Source organism: Chrysemys picta, chromosome 9, assembly GCF_011386835.1.
Source record: "Chrysemys picta bellii isolate R12L10 chromosome 9, ASM1138683v2, whole genome shotgun sequence".
Classification (NCBI taxonomy): domain Eukaryota; kingdom Metazoa; phylum Chordata; order Testudines; family Emydidae; genus Chrysemys; species Chrysemys picta.
In genome coordinates this window covers 47,410,344-47,430,411 of record NC_088799.1, presented here as the reverse complement: position 1 = coordinate 47,430,411, position 20,068 = coordinate 47,410,344, and the positions used below count along the sequence as shown (strand labels likewise).

The 20,068-nt window shown below is 53.2% G+C and overlaps 1 protein-coding gene across 1 annotated transcript in view; it reads left to right on the top strand.

Moving 5' to 3' along the window:
* Positions 1-20,068, top strand: part of MYO7B (myosin VIIB) — a 117,162-nt gene continuing 97,094 nt past the window's right edge. The window contains exon 1 of the mRNA XM_042853501.2: positions 1-128. The gene's annotated coding sequence lies outside the window, so the exon portion shown is untranslated. The remainder of the gene's footprint in view (positions 129-20,068) is intronic.

Sequence of the window (20,068 nt, the reverse complement as noted above, 5' to 3'; positions counted from 1 at the left end):
GCGGATCCAAAAGCCTCCTGGATCTGCTTTTCAACCCGACAGCATGAAGTGGCTGGAGTGAAATAAACCTTCCCTAAGAGACAGGATGCTCAAGAATACCTGGGGATGTATTTGAAAGTCCTTTGCTGGTATGTACTTTTCTTATTCAGTCAGCTTTTATTCTTTACAATGTGCCTTTAGCATTAACTACAGACATCAGTGATTTACAGCTATAAATCTGCTTAGCTAAAGGGAGGAGGTTAATGGGCAGTTACCAAAGGCTCAGGTTTCTGGATGAGCAGTAAGCGTTTAGTTGTTAACCCATAGCCACAACTCTTCAGAACACCCAGAAATGTGATTGGGACTAACATAAACCTCTGCTCAGCATCTAGCATTCTGTGATATGGAAATACTGAGGCCTGTATGACTTATCCAAAGACACTAGTGCCATGTGCTATTTAAACCCTCTGATCCAGAGAGAAATCTCTTAAGTAGGGAGCTGCTGGGAAGAAACAGTTTCGTCAATGGATGGCCTTACTGATAGATCTATTGTTCTTCAGAGCGGCAGGATTATTGTCACCTGGATTACACAGATTTTAACTTGTCACATTTCTGACCCATTTATTCATCAATATTGACCAAACTATCAAAATTATTACCATGTTACCACAAATTACATCTATAAATGTGTCTGAGTCCCATAACCATCACTGGGCTGAGCAATTAACATGTCCACTCACTGGAGGGCAGTCCTAGACAAATTCCTCTTGCCTCTCTGTGACGCAGCAAGGAGTGGGGAGTATTGACCTGGGAATGTTGCAGGGGAGTTTTACTGGGACTGTCTGCATTGGGGACGGGAGACTTTCCTTGAGGGAAGATACCTGAGCATGTAACATGAGAGCCCAGGAGGGGGGTTGGGGCCAGGTGACACCTTCTGCCTGGGAAACGGCACAAAGAAGGGAGGAGGAACCGGGGGAGAGGGGTGAGACAGCTGGAGGGGGTTTACGTTTAGAGTTGGCTGGGGAAATGGAGGGAGCCCCAGGGCTGGGGTCTAAGCTCCCTGCCTCCCAGAAGGACTTGACTAAGGGGTCCTGGTTGTACCTACGAGCTCTCTTTGGGACTGTGTTCCTGTTGTCCAATAAACTTTCCGTTTTACTGGATGGCTGAGAGTCACGGTGAATCGCAGGAATTGGGAGTGCAGGGCCCTGACTCCTCCACACTCTGTGACAACTGGTGGCAGTGGTGGGATCTACTGCACCCCATGAACGGTGCTTCATGCAGTAAGTGACTGGGGAGCAGCAAAATGAAGGGGGATTGACGGGGACCAGGCATGCTGAAGATTCAGAGAGGAGCAGTTTTGGGGGGCGGGGGAGCTATGCTTAACCCCTGGGAGTGTGTGACTGGCGAGAAGAACTGTTGCAGTAACAGGGTCCCCCTGGGGACTGCAGTGAGCGGTCCCAGGGGCAGAGGAGCCTGCAGCTTGGCTCTGGGAGAGAGGTAGTCCGATGCAAGGAAGGGGTCCCCCGGTGAGTGATTACAGGGGTGGTGGAGTCTGCAGCTCGATCCTGGGAGAGAGGTGGTGACCTGGAGAAGGGCTGGCACATTAGGGGTTCCTCCTGGAAACCGTGGGGAGCTGCAAGCACACAGGCCTGCGAGTGGCCAGCAGGAAGATGTATAGTAAGTGCCTTAAGAGCGACCTGGTTGAGCTGTGCAGGTAGAGGGGACTGCGCATTGGGAAGCTCACCAAAGAACAGCTGATTGCCCAGCAGGAGGAGGAGGATCGCTTGGAGGAGCTGGTCCCTGTCTCTGAGGGAAGCAGCCCAGTAGATGCAAGGAGGGCACCAGTGTCTGTCCCAGCTTGGAAGGGTTAGACCGCTACTGAGGGCATCCCGAGACCCCTCCTACCTATGCCTCGGGGAAGGGCTGGGAGGAGCCCAGCGAATACCAAGGGCACTGTGACCCCTGCAGCCAGCAGGGGATCCTCCCAGTGGAGCTCCCCATCCCTGGAGCTGAGGTGGCTGGAATGAGAGCGAGAGCAAAAACAGAGAGCTAGAGGATCGCGAAAAGCAGTGTGAGCATGAGCTGGGGAGCGAGAAGAATGGGAAAAGCAGCAGCGGCATGAGCTGGAGTTGGCAAGCTGAGGATCAGCAAGCCCCCAGGTGTGGTGAGTGAGGGGGGACCCAGGACTGCATGGAGCTGTGGTAAGTGCATCCTGACCCAGTGTAAGGAAGGGGAGGACATAGATGACTTCCTGAATGCCTTTGAGAATGCCTGTGAGCTGCACAGGGTTGACCCAGCAGACAGGCTCCGGTTTCTCACCCCCTTACTGAACCCAAAGCCGTGGCGATGTACAGCCGAATGGAAGGGGCAGAGGTAGGGGACTATGAACTATTCAAAAAGGCCCTGCTACATGAGTTTGGGCTGACTCCTGAGATGTACCAGGAAAGGTTCTGAAGTCAGCGTAAAACCCCTGAGGTTACATATCTACAACTGGCCATCCAAATGCAGGGATATGCTCACAAATGGGCAGATGGGGCCCAGACGAAGGAGGACTTGCTTGACCTAATCATACTGGAGCAACTGCCCCGAGCTCCAGGACAGACTGAGCAAACTGAACCCACCCAGGGTTAACTGGGTAGGGAGCCAGCCAGACGAGGGGCAGGCTTCCCAGGCAATGAGGGTCTGACACCTTTCCACCTGCTCAGGAGGGAGGAGTTTCCCAGACCAGCTCCTCTGGAGGGCTGGATGCTCCGGACTCAAGGTTCTCCATTTACAGGGTGGGTGCGGGGCTGTCCCTGCAGAGCGAGTGCCTTGTTCCCCTGGAGGTGGATGGGAGGAAGGTCAATGGATACTGGGATATGGGTGCGGAGGTGACGCTGGCCTGGCCCGAGGTGGTGGCTCCAGATTGGGTGATGCCCAACACCTACCTGATCCTGACGGGGGTGGGCAGGACCCCATTCAAGGTGACCGTGGCGAGGGTACATCTGAAATGGGGGCCAAGAAGGGCCCCAAGAACATGGGGGTGCACCACCATTTGCCCACCGAGGTGTTGCTAGGGGGGAACCTAGAGGATTGACCAAGCAACCCCCAGAATGCCCTGGTCGTGACCCGTAGCCAGAACTGGCAAGGGGCATTGCATCCTAAGCTTGGGAAGGGTACCTTACCAGAGGCACAGGACCCTACCCGGTGGGGAGGGAGTGCCCAGGGACAAGGCTCAGGGAGGCTGCGGCTTCAGACCCAGCTGGCGAGAGGGAGCGGGTCCCCATCCCTTCCCAGCTGCTGAGTTCCAGGCCGAGTTGCAGAAAGATCCCTCCTTGCTAGGGGACCTGGCCGACATCAGTGTGGTACAGACCATGGGGAGAGGTTCCTCTGGGAGAAGGGGTACCTGTACCAAGAATGGGTTCCCCGAGGGGAAGTGGAGTCATGGGGGATCAGGAGGCAGCTGGTGGTCCCCCAGAAGTATTGCCGCAAGCTACTGTAACTGGCCCATGACATCCCTCTCGCAGGGCACCAGGGAATCCGGTGCACCAGGCAGAGGCGCTACAGAACTTTTACTGGCCTGGGGTCTTTACCACTGTCCAACAGTATTGCCGATCCTGTGACCCCTCTCAGAGGGTGGGGAAGACCGGGGACAAGGGGAAAGCGGCTTTGAGACCTTTGCCCATCATAGAGGAGCCTTTCCAGAAGATGGCTATGGACATAGTGGGACCTCTCAGCAAGATGACCGGGTCAGGGAAGAAATAAATTCTGGTGGTGGTAGATTTCGCCACCTGCTACCCCGAGGCAGTGCTCTTATCTTCCATTGAAGCAGACACCGTGGCAGTTGCACTGCTGACCATTTTCAGCCGAGTGGGGTTCCCCAATGAAGTCTTGACAGACCAAGGATCCAACTTCATGTCAGCCCTGCTCCGGTGCTTGTGGGACAAATGTGGGGTCCGGCACAGCTGGGGCTCAGTATACCACCCCCAATTCAATGGGCTGTTGGAGAGGTTCAACGGAACGCTAAAGATGATGCTGAAAACCTTTATGAACCAGCACCCGCAGGATTGGGACAAATACTTACCTCACCTGCTGTTCGCATACAGGAAGTACCCCAGGAGTCTACCGGGTTTTCGCCTTTCAAACTGTCATATGGAAGAAGAGTAAGAGGGCCCCTGGACTGATGAGAGACAAATGGGAGGGGAAGGCCACTCCCAATGCAGAATCAATGGTGGAGTATGTCTTGACTTCCGAGAAAGACTTGCTGAGCTCATGGGCCTGGCCAAGGAGAATCTGGCCAGATCCCAGAGGAAGCAGAAAGTCTGGTATGACCGCACGGCGCGGACCTGCGCCTACACCACCGTGGATCAGGTGATGGTTCTCATCCCCGTGAGAAAAAACAAACTACAGGTCACTTAGGAAGGCCCTTTTAAGGTTGTCAAGCAATTAAATGAGGTAAACTATGTGGTGGAGCTGTCCAACTGGATGCATCAGTGCCGGGTGAACCATGTGAATATGATGAAGCCATATTACGATGGGGAAATGTGGTGTTAGCCGTGTGTGCACATTGGGAGGAGCAGGGAGATGACCCTTTAGTCGATCTATTCCCTGAGACAGGAGCTCCCAGGAAACAATTCCTCTCTCTGACTAACCCCTGCCCAGCAATCTGAGATCAGAGGGGTGCTGCATCTGTACTGACAGCTGTTTTCCAACCAGCCTGGACTCACTAATCTGACTGTCCACCGGGTGCAAACAGGATCGCACCCGCCAATGAGATGTTCCCCCTTCCGAGTCACAGGGAAAACTGCTCAGGACCTGGAAAGAGAGGTCAATGACATGCTGGCTTTGGGGGTGATCCAGCCATCTTCCAGCCCTTGGGACTCGCCGGTGGTGCTGGTCCCCAAAAAGGACGGGTCGATCTGGTGTGGACTATCGGAAGCTCAGTGCCATCACTGTATCTGATGCCTACCCCATGCCCATGCCTGACGAGCTCCTAGACAAGCTGGGAGGAGATTGCTACCTTACCACCATGGACCTTACAAAGGGCTACTGGCAAGTGCCACTGGATGCAGATGTCAGGCTGAAATCGGCCTTTATCACCCCTCTGGGGCTCTATGAGTTCCTGACCTTGCCTTTCGGCCTCAAGGGAGCACCGGCCACTTTCCAGCACCTGGCTACTGAGGGGGATGGAGAGTTTTGCCGTGGCGTATATTGATGATATCTGTGTCTTTAGCCAGACCTGGGAGAATCATGTTTCCCAGGTTAGACAAGTGCTGGACCAACTCCAGGAGGCTGGGCTGATCATAAAAGCGGAGAAGTGCAAGGTGGCGATGGCTGAAGTATCCTACCTGGGCCACCGGGTGGGGAGCGGCTGCCTAAAGCCAGAACCCGCCAAAGTGGAGGTGATCAGAGACTGGCCCGCTCCCCAAACTAAAAAGCAGGTACAAGCCTTTATTGGGATGGCGGGGTATTATTGAAGATTTGTGCCCCACTTTAGCGCCATAGCCGCCCGCATCACTGAGCTATGCAAGAAGGGGAAGTCAGCCAAGATGGTCTGGACCGAGCAGTGCCAGAAGGCTCTCTGGGCGCTGAAGGAGGCTCTGTCAGTGGCCCAGTTCTGGCAAACCAGACTTTGACAAGCCCTTTATGGTGTTCACCGACGCCTCAGACACGGGACTAGGGGCGGTGTTAATGCAGGAGGATGAAAAGGGGGAGAGACACCCCATCGTGTACTTGAGCAAGAAGCTGCTACCCCGGAGGCAAAACCACACAGCCATCGAGAAAGAATGCCTGGCCATGGTGTGGCCCTTAAAAAACTAGAGCCATATCTATTTGATCGACCCTTCAGCATGTACACTGACCACTCTCCCCTGACCTGGCTATACCAGATGAAGGGAGCCAGTGCCAAGCTCCTGAGGTGGAGCCTGCTCCTGCAGGATTATGATATGGACGTGGTCCATGTGGAGGGAAGTGCCAACATGATAGCGGATGCATTGTCCTGGAGAGGGGGCCCTGAACTTCCCCAGATCAGTGGTCGGAGTGACCCCGCTCAGTTCAGTCTAGAAGGGGGGAGAGATGTGACGCAGCAGGGAGTGGGGAGTATTGACCTGGGAATGTTGCAGGGGAGTTTTACTGGGACTGTCTGCATTGGGGACGGGAGACTTTCCTTGAGGGAAGATACCTGAGCATGTAACATGAGAGCCCAGGAGGGGGTTGGGGTCAGGTGACACCTTCTGCACGGGCACAAAGGCAGGAGAAGGAACGGGTGGGGGGGAAGATGGCTGGAGGGGGTTTCAGTTTAGAGCTGGCTGGGGAAACGGAGGGAGCCCCAGGGCTGGGGTCTAAGCTCCCTGCCCCCCCAGAAAGACTTGACTGAGGGCCCATACAAGCTCTATTTGGGATTGTGTTCCTGTCATCCAATAAACCTTCCATTTTACTGGCTGGCTGAGAGTCATGGTGAATTGCAGGAATTGGGGGTGCAGGGCCCAGGGCTGGCTCCAGGCACCAGCTGACCAATCACGTGCTTGGGGCGGCACCTGGTAAGGGGCAGCCAATCTTGGGGTGGTGGGGGCCACTCAGGGTTTTTTGTTTTTTTTGGGGGGGGGGGTTGGTCGGGTGGGGGTGGGGTGGGTTGTTTTTGTTTTGGCAGCTGGGGGGGGGGATTCGGCAGCGGTGCTCCAGGGGGGGTGTGGCGGCGCGGCGGGGTGCTCCACGGCGGGGGTGGTGTTCGGCAGCGCGGCTCGGCGGTGGGGGTGTTTACCGGCGCTCAGCGGGAGGTGTGTGTGGCGGCGGGAGGGTTCGGCGGCGTGGCACTCCGCGGTGTGGGGGGGTGTTCAGCGGCACTCCGCGGGGGGCTGGGGGGTCGGCGGCGCTCCACGGGGGGCTGGAGGGTTCGGCGGCGCTCTGCGGGAGGTGTGTGTTGCGGTGGGAGGGTTCGGCGGCACGGTGCTCCGCGGGGGGGGGTGTTCGGCAGCGCTCTGCGGGGGACTGGGGGGTTCAGCAGGGGGATTCGGCAGCACTCCACGGGGGGCTGGGAGGGGTTGGTGGCGCGGCGCTCCACAGGGGGCTGGGGGGGGGTTCGACGGCGCTCCGCGGGGGGCTGAGGGGTTCGGCGGGGGGTTTCGGCGGCGCTCCGTGGGGGTTGGCATGTTCGGCGGCGTGGCACTCCGCGGGGAGCTGGGGGGGGGGTTGGCGGCGCGGCGCTGGGGGGGTTCGGCAGTGCAGCGCTCCGCGCGTGCGGGAGGGTGGCGGCGCGGTGCTGAGAGGGTGTGTTATGGCGGCGCTATGCAGGGCCCTGACTCCCCCACACTCCGTGACACTCTCCACATCTGTTTGCACACAGTTTAGGAATCTTCCAAACTACAGCTTTCACACCCACTCTCAGACACTTAGGGCATGTCTACACTGGCAGAATTACAGTGCCGGCAGTTACAGCGCCACTCAGAGAGTGCTGAAGGGAAACCAATGTTGTGTGTTCACACTGTCAGCTGCCTGCGCAATAGCATGTTCACACTTGCGGCACTTGCAGCAGCCAGGGCCGGCTCCAGGCACCAGGCACCCAAGAACATGCTTGGGGCAGCACCTGGTAAGGGGCGGCGGGGGGAGCGCGGTGCGGCATTCCGCGGGGCGGGGGCGCTCCGGGGGGGGGGCGGGCTCCAGTTGCGCGGGGCTCGGCGAGGGGGCGGCGCGGGTGCGGCGCTGGAAGGGGGTTCCGGCGGCACTCAGCGGGGGGGGGGGGCATCGCGGGGCTCAGCACTGGGGGGGGGGGTTCCGGCGGCACTCGGCGCAGAGGGGGGGTGGGCTCCGGCGCGCGGCGGGGGGGCGGCGCTCTGGGGGGGGTTCCGGCGGTGCGAGCCGGCCCTGGCAGCAGTATTCGGAGTGGTGCACTCTGGGCAGCTATCCCACAGAGCACCTCTTTCTCTTCTGCTGCTAAGAGTTGTGGGAAGGTGGAGGGGGTTGAGAGGCATCCTGGATCCTGTCCCAGTGCCCCATGATGCATTTCTTCGCATCCCAGCAATCCCTGTGCTTCCGTCCACATTTGGCGCCATCTTTCAACGGTTTGTGTACTGCATGCCCTGCATCTTTGGGCTGTAGGAATGGATCCCTAACAGTTGACCAGTATGCTGCTCGCTGTGGAGTCATTCCTTAAACTACAAAGGCAAGAGGAGTGCAACATTGATCTCACCATGCGTAACAGCTACGATACAAGAATGCTTGTGGCATTCACGGAGGTGCTGACCACAGTGGAATGATGCTTTTGGGCTTGGGAAACAAGCACTGAGTGGTGGGATCACATCATGATGCACATCTGGGATGATGAACAATGGCTGCAGAACTTTCGGATGAGGAAAGCCACATTAATGGGACTATGTGATGAGCTCTCCCCAGCCCTGCGGTGCAAGGACACGAGAATGAGAGCTGCCCTGCCATTGGAGAAGCACGTGATGATTGCACTGTGGAAGCTGGCTACTCCAGACTGCTACCGATTGGTCGCTAATCAGTTCGGAGTGGGAAAGTCTACCGTTGGACTTGTTTTGATGGAAGTCTGCAGGGCTATTCATCACATCCTGCTTCAAAAGACCGTGACTCTGGGCAATGTGCATGACATTGTAGATGGCTTTGCATAAATGGGCTTTCCTATGTAACCCTTCTGCCCGTCAGAGTTGGCAGCAACAAGGGCCGGGTTCAGTATCTAGGGGTTCCGTGTCAATAACACAATGCAAAACCGGCTCGAGCCCCCACTCAGTGACCTGGGACAATTACATACCACCCCCCTGGGCGCTTCTAAGAGGCAATACTTCCCCTCTCACAAACACGGAGTCTGAGTGTAGCAAAAGCCTTTTAATAAAGGAGGGAAACTGCAGCCCCTGATCAGCCCCTGAAGTCCTTTTCCACAGCTCACCACCAGATGTCAGGGGAGAGCTCATTCTGACTCTGCTTACACCTAACTGCAGAGGGGCGATAGATGGCACGCATATTCCATTTCTGGCACCAGACTACCTAGCCACCAAGTACATTAATCGCAAGGTGTATTTCTCAATGGTTCTCCAGGCGCTTGTGGATCACCATGGGCGTTTCACTGACATTAACGCAGGCTGGTCCGGAAGGGTGCATGACACACGCATCTTTCAGAACACTGGCCTGTTCAGGAAGCTGCAAGCAGGGACTTTCTTCCTGGACCAGAAGATCACCGTAGGGGAAGTTGAAATGCCCATTGTGATCCTGGGAGACCCTGCCTACCCCTTAATGCTGTGGCTGAGGCCATACACGGGGCAACTTGACAGCAGCAAGGAGTGGTTCAACAACAGGCTGAGCAAGTGCAGAATGACTGTTGAGTGTGCTTTTGGCCATTTAAAAGTCCACTGGCACTGCCTCTATGGGAAGCTGGACCTGGCTGATGACAATATTCCTATGCTTATACATGCTATACGCTCCATAATATTTGTGAAGGGAAGGGTGAAAGCTTCACTCAGGACTGGACTACAGAGGCTCAGCGCCTGGAGGCTGAGTTTGAACAGCCAGAGACCAGGGCTATTAGAGGGATACAGCGCCGGGCCATAAGGATCAGGGATGCCTTGAGGCAACAATTTGAAGCTAAAAGCCACTAATATTTGTTGCTATGCTCGGGAGTGCAGTGCTTTTAATGCTAGGAGGTGATTGGTGCAGATGAGGCAACATGTGGGTTTAACAGAATTGTATGTTGCTTTGCAGGGCTCTTTTTGCTTTCAATTAATAGAATAAAGATTGCTTTCAAACCAACACAATTCTTTTATTGAAAGACAACAACTGAAGGAGAAAGTCAAACAAAACAAAGAAAACGATCAGCATTGAGGGGGATGGGAGAAGGGAAGGTCCCAAGAGGAGGAGGGGTCCCGGGACGGTTACAGATTTGTGTATGTCCAGGGATCATATCCAACCAAGCAGCAGGTACTGTACTTCAGCAGGGCCAAACTGCAGAGGGACGGGTGTTGAGTGTGGTGGGTAGTGGAAGTCCACAGTGCTGGACTGTGAGTGGGGAGGAGTGGAATGCAGCAGGTACAGATTGATAACAGTGTATTGGCAATGTCTGGGGGGAGAATGGGAAAAAGTTTTGCGTCGGTGGCTGCAGGGGAGGGTGGGCGCAGAGCTGCTCGGTTTGAAGAGCTAGTATTGCCTGGAGCGTATCTGCTTGGCGTTCCATAACCTTTAAGAGCCACTCCGTAGTTTCATTCTGGCATGATGCATTCACCTTTCGGTCCCTCTTCTCGCTGTCTGCCACTCCTTCAATTTCTGTTTCTCGGCGGTGGAGTGCATCATAACATCACGCAGAAAGTCCTCCTTAGTTCTTCTTGGCCACTTTCTAATTCTGTGCAGCCGTTCAGCCGCCAATAACAAAGAGGGAGGCTGGGCTCCCAGGCAAGCACACGTGAGCCACAAGACCCGCAAAATGGTGAATAGCAGCAGGGTAAATAACTCTTCCCAGACCCTGATGTACAGTGGGCACGTGGCTCTTGGGGAGAGCCTAGGGTTACCATACGTCCTCTTTTTCCTGGACATGTCCGGCTTTTCGGCACTCAAACCCCTGTCCGGGGGGAATTGCCAAAAAGCCGAACATGTCCGGGAAAATGCCAGCCAGGCACTTCCCCTCCTGCGGCGGCTCTGCTCCTCCCATGACTCTTCGGCTCTGTTTAAGAGCCGAGCTGCCCGAGCGCTATGGGCTTCAGGCAGCCCCCTTGCCTCCGGACCCCAGCCGCCGGCCGGGCACTTCCCCTCCCGGGCTCCGGCGGCGCAGGGTCCGGAGGCATGGGGGCTGCCCGAAGCCGGTAGCGATCGGGCAGCCCGGCTCTTAAACAGAGCCGAAGAGTCAGGGGAGGAGCAGAGCCTCCGGCCGCGGCGGCTCTGCTCCTCCCCGACTCTTCGGCTCTGTTTAAGAGCCGAGCGCTACGGGCTTTGGGCAGCCCCCATACCTCCGGACCCTGCGCCGCCGGAGCCTGGGAGGGGAATTGCCCGGCCGGGGGCGCAGGGTCCGGAGGTAAGGGGGCTGCCCGAAGCCCAAGCGCTACCGGCTTCATGGTTTGCCGGGCAGCCTCCAGACCCTGCGCCCCCGGCTGGGCGCTTCCGCTCCCGGGCTTCAGCTGCGCTGGGGAAGCGCCGGCCGGGGGCGCAGGGTCTGGGGGCTGCCCAGCAAACCGTGAAGCCGGTAGCGCTCGGGCAGCCCTTTCCGCTGGGAGTGGGAGGGAGGAGGGGGCAGAGTTGGGGTGGGGAAAGGGCGGGGCCAGGGCCCGTGGAGGGTCCTCTTTTTTTATTTGTTAGATATGGTAACCCTAGGAGAGCCAGCACAGTAGGTGGGGCCTGATAGTCATTCCTGTCCCCCACACTTTCCACAGGATGTGATCATTATGGAAGATATCTTGCTGCTGAGGGTGAGCAGGGACTCAAGGGAGGATCTTCTCCAAGACTGTGACTTCCTCCCTGGCCCCATGTGGCTCGCTTGTGTGCAGCAATGGCTCCTTCTGTCCCCCCATGATGGCACATTGGCGTGGGAAAGTTACCATTAATGGGGCCAGAAACAAAGCAGCTCTGGCGAAGAACCTGTGGCAGCAGATTGCCCAGTATCTCCACAAAAGTTTCCTGGAGATCTGGGGGAGATTCCCGTGAAATGAGGGGGTCAATCAACAGTCTGTTCCACCACTCAGATTAGGCATGCGGTGGGAGACAAGCCTGCTTTCTGCAACCCTCCTGCCCGCAACAACTTGCTTCAGCGATTCCCAAAATCAAATCCACTTACCAGCGGCCTCCTCTCCTGTTTGCACTTCGCCAACATCCAACAGCTGTGACTGGCTAGCCTCCTCCAGGGTAGAAAACAGCTCCTGGCTGCATGTATCTCTGACCACCGAGTCATCCTCTGCCTCTGGGTCCCCCTCCCCCACCACATCCTCGTCCAAGATTTCCTCCTCCTGACTCGGTCGCAAGCCACTGAAGTATCCATAGTGGTCTTCACAGTGGAGGTGGAATCGCCACCGAGTATCGCGTCCAGCTCTTTGTAGAACCAGCAGCTCATGGGCGCAACACCGGAGTGGTGGTTTGCCACCAGCGCCTTGTGGTAGGTGTTCTGCAGCTCCTTCACTTTGACCCTGCGCTGCAATGTGTCCCGGTCATGGCCCCTTTCTGTCATGCATCATGAAATCTGTCCGCAGGTATCATAATTCCTACAGCTGGAGTGCAGCTGGGACTGAACAGCCTTCTCTCCCCAAATGCTGATGAGGTCCATCAACTCGGCATTGCTCCAAGTGGGGGATTGCCTGGTGCATGGAGCAGGCATGGCCACCTGGAAAGATGTGCTGAGACCACTGCATGCATCACTGAGCAAACAGGAAGGTGACTTTCAAAATTCCAAAGGAATTTATGACCAGAGAGGCAAGAACAGGCATTTTGGGACACCTCCCGGAGGCCAATCGCTGTAATTGACCACAGTGTCTACACTGGCACCGCGGTGCTGTAGCCCCAGTGCAGAAAGCTCTACGACTCTCGTCGGGATGTTTTTTTTTAAAGTGCTACAACTGCGCAGTTTCTGCGCACTAAGTGGCATGGCAGTGTGTACACCTTGGGAGTTACAGCACAGAAACTTGCTAGTGTAGACAGGCCTTATACTGCAGGGCCCCTTAGCAAGCAGCCCTCCTTCCCCCAATCCATGTTTTACAAAACCCCTTGTAGGTGCTTCTTCTTGGTATGTCTGCACTTGAGCAGTCTGGCCTATGGTTTTTGTGATCCCTTTGTACTATGCTTGCTGTGCTGATCCACGGTGGCGCTGCTTCACACTTTCAGTATGTACTTCAGATTTATGATGCCAACAACACTTCCTACAAGCATGCAGTTTGTTTTCATAGGATCACCCAGACAACCTTGCATGGGCGGCAGGTAGCATAGGCAGGGGAAGGCTATGACTCTCCAAATAGCCTTGCGTGGCCCTGCCCATGCTCTGCCTTGAAGCCCCCTCCCCTGCCTGCTTCCAGTTCCCTTCCTGCTCTTCTGTGGCCCAGAGGCTGGGGCAGGCAGGCTGGGGCCAGTGTGCACAAGGCCTGGGGCTGGGGCCTTGCCTTGCTGCCTGTCCACCCCATGCTGAGGGTGCTCCAGCTGCGCTGCGTACCCAGCGATCCAGGGCTGGGGGCACTCCAGCCACACAATCTGTCCGGTGCTCCGGGGCCGGGGCCACTCTCCGGCCATGCTGCCTGCCCAGTGTTCCGGGGTGGTGCCAACTCCGGCCATGCCGCCTGCCCGGTGCTCCAGGGTTGGGGCCGTGCCACCCATCCACCGGGGGCACACGGTGGGGCTGGAGGCCGTGCGGGGTAAGAGGGGTGCTGAGGACAAGGGGGGGCATAAGGGGAGGGGCAGGGCACATTCACAAGCATGTTCACCTGCTGTCCATGCCTCTTGGTTCAGATTATTCTTTCTCCTGTTGCACTATAGTACCATAGAAACACTGTAGTTCTAGCAAAAATAATACCTCCAGTCTAAACTCCTAGTTTCAGTCACTTAAAACTCTTTTAAAAAACACCTACCATTTTAGAATGAAATGACTCTGCCCAGAAACCCATTAAATTTGGAAAGTTTCCTAAAAACTGGCTAGGCAGCTTATTTGCTAGGGTACGGGAAATAAGGGTAGGTCTACACTTACCTCTGGGTCCGGCGGTAAGCAATCGATCTTCTGGGATCGATTTATCGCGTCTTGTCTAGACGCAATAAATCAATCCCGGATCAATCCCGGAAGTGCTCGCCGTCGACGCCGGTACTCCAGCTCGGCGAGAGGAGTACGCGGCATCGACGGGGGAGCCTGCCTGCCGCGTCTGGACCCGCAGTAAGTTCGAACTAAGGTACTTCAAATTCAGCTACGTTATTAAGGTAGCTGAATTTGCGTACCTTAGTTCGAAGTGGGGGGTTAGTGTGGACTAGGCCTAAGAAAAGTGTGTTTCAGCTATTAAGCAATGTTCCAAGTCTTTTTTTTTTTTTTCACTCTAGTAATTCAAAGTAGTTTTCTCTTAAACTTCAGATGTGGTATGTGTAAAGTCCTGAATCAGAGATGAGTGCTTTGACCTCTGTGAAGACATGTACCTGGATGTAATGAAGTTATGACTGCTTAAAAACTAACCTCTTGAACATGTGTATATACATTTCCTCAGCTTCAAAAATGTCATGTTGAAAATAGCATCACACTGGTTCATCACCATACTTCCATTTAAGTACACAAGCAAGAAGAATTTGCACTCAGAAACTTCAGGAAAGCCTTTCTGCCTCTTTCTAGAGGTCTCTGATCCTTAAAGAGACAGTACTCCGTTATTGCAATAATATCTTAAAGACAACTATCCCTACAGAAGCTATACTGAGCTCTCAGATGAGATGCTTGGTATTAAAACCCAAACATAACAGAATGGATAGAATTTTATCACAAGATATGAACCTGCAGTGCTCCAAATGTGTCTTGCTGTGGTTCTTTGAAAGATTGGACCTACAATATATGTATTTGAATGTGGAACTACAGTAAAAGCCACCAGAGTGCATAGATCATACAGCAAGGTCTTTTTGTTTTTATTATTCCCCCCCATAAAGCAACTGAAATGCATCTGGGAAACAAGAAAATAGAATAAAAGATATGAATATATTATAATAGCACTGTCACTGATGCTTAGTAATGCCAGTAAGTTACAGTTTACAAAGGATATACAGAATAGTCAATGGCAAGGAAAGCCACGAAATACAGTAGTTAATCCACTACATACAGTGTTTTAGGCTATACACTCACATCTGTAGGATGACTGAACCTTTAGTTTATGGTAGACATGGAGTGCGCATCCATGCTGTTTTTGTATTCATCACTCGTACAAAATTTGATCACGTTTATATAGCAGCTGACGATTTGGCTTTTACAGTCAGGATGAATGCTGCTCAGTAACACACTTCAGTAACAATCCCCCTCAGAACTCCAGCTTGTTACCTAGGTAGCAATTTGTACAGCTTTAAAGCTAGTGCAACAACACATTCTAATATGACACTTTATATGTGCAATTGGATTCTGGAGTGGGTCTCTAAATCAGTATTGAAGTAGCAGTGGTGGAGGATGCTAGAAAGAATATGGCAATTGTTATTTGACTAGGTCCAATGTCATGGGACTAAGAGCTAAGCCAATTTGAATCTGGTCAAAATATAGACATAGTACCTCAAATTACATGGGATCAAATCCTCAGCTGATTTAAATCATCATGGCTGCTTAGAGCTGCTCTAACTTATGTGGGCTAATAATGATTCCCAAGGGTCCTTTATGCTGGCTGGGGATCACTGGAACACAGGCTGATCTGATACAGTGCAACTGCCAGTGTGGGGATTCCACACTGCCTCTTTAGTGTGGTCCCTTAGTGCTTCAGCAGCACTGCAAAGGATTTTTTTCCACCCAGGCTAGGATCTGGCCTGTAGAATTTACTATAGACAAATTGCAACACTTCAGAATTCATCTCTTGATTGTTACCAGATCTGCCCGTTACTTTGGGTTATGCTCATTGACTCGGGTTACTCTTCGGGGGGTGAGGGGGGGGTGTTTCTGTAATTCTATCAATGTACTGCTTGTGTCACTTGTGTTTTCATATGGAGCTCTACTTCTCCCTTATGCAAGTCCCCTCCCAATGGAGCTATCCTGCAGGACCTAGGTTCCCCAGGGCTGGGTTCCTCCAGCCCCGGACCCAGATGAACACACACACACACACACACACACCCCACACACACATTAACAGAGCAAGTCTGAGCGGACTGGGTCAAGCAGCACTTTCAAGCTGCCACCCTTATGTGTCCCAGATTCAGCACATCCCTATCCCCACTCTCAGATCACAATTGTACTGGTAGTAACCTACTTGATGAGCAAACCCCACAGTATTTTGGGTGCTGCAGGGATCTTTAGCTTAGGTAAAAGAAGTGTTGCTGCAGAGTAAATGGGGGAAGCTAAAAACACAAAAGAGTAAAGTTCAGCAAGAGAGAGAGAAGCAACCAGCTTAACCATTATTTATTGAATAATAGTGATAACTACACAAGGAGAGCCTAAACCAACATATCATACATTATTAAAGGTTAATGCCTAAGGTAGAAAGGAAAACAGAGAGAGAGAAAGAAGAGGATCTTACCCCTCCCTGAAGCTTGAACTGGTCGGGGTTCCCAGGTGATAGTGGTGGCTCAGGGTCCTGAGTTCTGGAGACAGGCAGAGCCCCCAGCATGATCAGTCAGGAGAAGATGGAGTCCCAGAGGAACTGATGCATAGTTTGGATCTAAGCATCAGAACACTTACTGGAGGGTAAGTAGAGATTTTTGTAAAGAAAATACAATGGTTCAAGGGAGAACACTAGATTTGTTTATAGGTAAACTGATGACTCAAGGGTTTTCTTTAGGCTAGACAATAGAAGCTGATCACTCTTGGCTATGGATAGTGTTTTCTTCCAGGGAGCTCACAATGCAACTAGGCTGCTTCAGTATTTTGGATATCAATCAAGGATTCATTACTAGAATTGGTCTGATAACTGCTGAGCTGGGTGTGGGCAGGCGTACGTTCATTAACATCTGGAGCAGAGATTCCCATGATGCAGTGCTTCCCTGCTTTTTCTGGTCCCAGAGTTCAGTGCGGTTCTCTGTTCTTCATTCTGTATGCTAATCCCTGTCCCGTCTTTCATGCAGATGAAGCTAGGGGAGTTGTCTCTGCTCTCCATTCTGTATGCAAATGGAGATGTCTTAATCTTGGCACCTTTGTCAGGAGGGGTCTAGGTGTGTCTCCCAACGCCCTTCACTGCTCTCTGCAAGCCTTTTCTCTGATCGGTTTGGTTCAGGCAGAGTCTGGTGGGGGTAGGAGGGGAGGGTGTCTTTCATGAGTCAGACAGGCTAGATACTGCGCCCCGGTTCCCCAAGAACACAGAGCTGACTGGTATCATGATGAATAAATAAGTTGCAAAATTGTCCTGATGTAACCAACCTAAAGTAAAAGTGTTAGTTTTTCCAACTCTTTCCAGGTGTGTTTGTGCCATAATGGCCCTACATGAGACTCCAGTAGAAGACAGGCAACGTAGAATTCTCTTAGTACAGCATCTCTCATTCCTGACTGTCCGATTGCAGCTGCTCGTTAGCTAGGTACTCCCTCTGTAGAATTCACTTTTTTTCAATGCATTCTCAGCACAGATCTTGAAATATAAATTGCTCAGACTAATTTACCATCCCATTCTCATTCCCTGTCTATTGTAAACCCAGTGTCTGGCATCAGGTGCTTTGGAACTTCGCAGGCAGATGATGGCAGACAGAAATGCTAGTACTTTAACACTTCTCTGTTTAAAGAGAACATTTTAATAGTGTGTTTCGTTGGAGAGAGGCATCAGCATATTGATGTACAGGGCAGACTCATCTCCTTGAGATTGTAGTCTTTACTAGTGTAATCACGACTGTCCTCCCTTTTCTTGCATTTGCAACATCGTGGCAAATTAGTGGCAAATTACAATGCTTATAATAGTAACCTGGCAACTAGAGGCAGCTGCTGAAACATCCTGACTCATAGGTTCTTGCTCTGGCTGGAGAAATCCTGAATCTGTCTCCAAAATAGCTCATGTCTGGGACACATCCCTGTTTCCTTCCCAGTTGTTATGCCTAGGGTGACCAGACAGCAAGTGTGAAAAATCGGGACAGGGGGTGGGAGGTAATAGGAGCCTATATAAGAAAAAGACCCAAAAATTGGGACTCTCCCTATAAAATTGGGACATCTGGTCACCCTAGTCATGTCTGGTGCTGCATAGTAACAGGACTCCCTGGAGTGCAGCACTGGGTATAAGTCGCAAAGCCCAAATGTACCTTAACTCCAGTGGGAGGTTTCGGCATGAAGGTGCTTCCCTCCTCCCCCCCGCATTCTGATCAAGGATAGTCAGTCACTCTTTAGTTACAGCCTCTCATCCATTCCTCCCACGTTCCCCGCCCCAGTACAAGATGCCTCAGCATGGTTAGTAGACTGAGGCTTGCTTTCCATCCTAGGATGTTTGTGCTCAAGGGAGCAGATACGGGACCCCACTGGGGAACAAATGACCCCAAAGGAAGAGAACAGGCAGCCCCAGCCAGCAGGAGAACCTCTCCTCTGCCTGCCACACAGGTCTGGTCCCCACTAAATCCCCAAATCGGACTAAGGTACGTAAATTCAGCTACGTTAATAACGTAGCTGAATTCGAAGTACCTTAGTCCGAACTTACCGCGGTCCAGACGCGGCAGGAAGTCTCCCCCCGTCGATGCTGCGTACTCCTCTCGGCGAGCTGGAGTACCGGCGCCGACTGTGAGCACTTCCGGGATCGATCCGGGATCGATTTATCGCGTCTTAACCAGACGCGATAAATCGATCCCAGAACATCGATGGCGTGCCGCCGGACCAGCCGGTAAGTGAAGACTAGGCCTAAGAGAGGTACTAAGGAAGAGACACCTGCTACCCCACCTGATTCCAGTGAGAGAAGTGCAATGGGAGTGGAAGGGGAGAAGAGCTTCCTGGATCCAGTGAAGTAGCCCTCTTGACCCCTCTTTCTCTAGTGAGGGAGGTCGGGGTGTGGATGGAGACCCACTAAACAATGCCCCACCCTCAGTGTGAGAAGCTGCCATTGGGAGCAGAGAGCAGTCACAGATGCTGAGTTTGAACAGTAACTCTTCTCCATTTCCTCCACTGGCCACACAGAATACAGCAGGCAGCAATAAAGCAGCCAATGTAGCGTAGGGCCCTGCTGTTTCCCTCCAGCTTTAACATGGCACGCCCAGCCACCATTCTGCAGCTGTGGAGTGGGGCAAGAGAAGCAGGTGTCATGGTCAGGCTTCATAAGTCAGGGAAGTTGTGAGTAGGCAGGCTAGGCCTCAGAGAGTCCCAGTGGGGCAGGAGGAGACCACATTAAGAGAGGGAGAATGTGCCATTCTGTTCACATCAGGAAAAAAAAGTTCTTAAATTCTGATATCCATTTTGCCTGGCTCCCCAACATAAACATCAACAACCTAGCTTTGGCAATAGACATGGGCTTGCATTGCAATAGTGCTAGCCTTTGTGGTGCACATACTCTGTGGACTGGTGTGGGGGGCACAGAATGGGCACGTGGGTATCAGCTGTAACACCAGCACAGTTCAGGCAGCTCAACTGTTCAAACCGTCTGTGACCTAAAGGACATTCTGCATGTTGATCACGCTACCCCTGCAGTATTTTACACAAGTTTACGTGCATCTCAACCACACCAGCCCTCCCTGCCTGCCCAACCCCAAATGTTGGTCCCCTGACCAGCAAGGTTTGCTAGCTTCCACACTGTCATTTGCGACTCTCTTCATGATGCCACGCTCTCCCCTTGGTTGTCTTGTGTTTCCAGTACTACAGGGAGCTTCCCACAGAGCTGGAAAAGGTCTCCTAATGAAGTCTCACAGTCATAGCTCCTCATCTCATGTCTCCAGCACAGCCCTGTTCTACCAATCATTGGTTGTGGGTCAGACACAAAAGTCTGAAGCTGTTATAAACTGGTGCAGAGCAGGGCCTGGAGCAGTTTCTACCTGGGGAAGGATTGGTTTGTCTGAGCATCTCTCCAGCAGGTGCAGCAAAAAAACCATGGCTGTTGTTCTTGGTCTACGGTAGCCCCCTGGCTGTGCTGGAACGTCCTCCACTGTCACTCTGACCCCAGCAGTCATTTGCAAAGATGGGCAGGGGCAATGCATTGGAGAGAATCTTAGCTGTCCCCCAGTTTATGGGAAGGGCAGGGTGCATTGGCATTACTACCGGGATACTCTGTGTGGCCAATATTGATGGCACAATCTTTCACTCCAGCCTCTGGCTAGCAGGAATCCAATGACTGTTAAGTGCAGCCCTCTCCAGCTTCTGAAAGCAGAAGCAGGATCATTAGCTTGTTTTCTCTCTTTCCTCCTACCCCACAGCCTCTTGACTGCTGTGAAGAAGGGTAGAAGTAAGGGGGAGACCACAGAGCAGAGCTCCTCACTCCTCTGCTGAAAGCAGAAGAGCTCCCTCTTCTGCTCCAGCTGCTGCAGTGCGTTTTCCTTTCATTTCAAGCTATTTAACCAGTAGGTATGTGTCTGCTACTCTACCCCCTCCCAGTTTCTT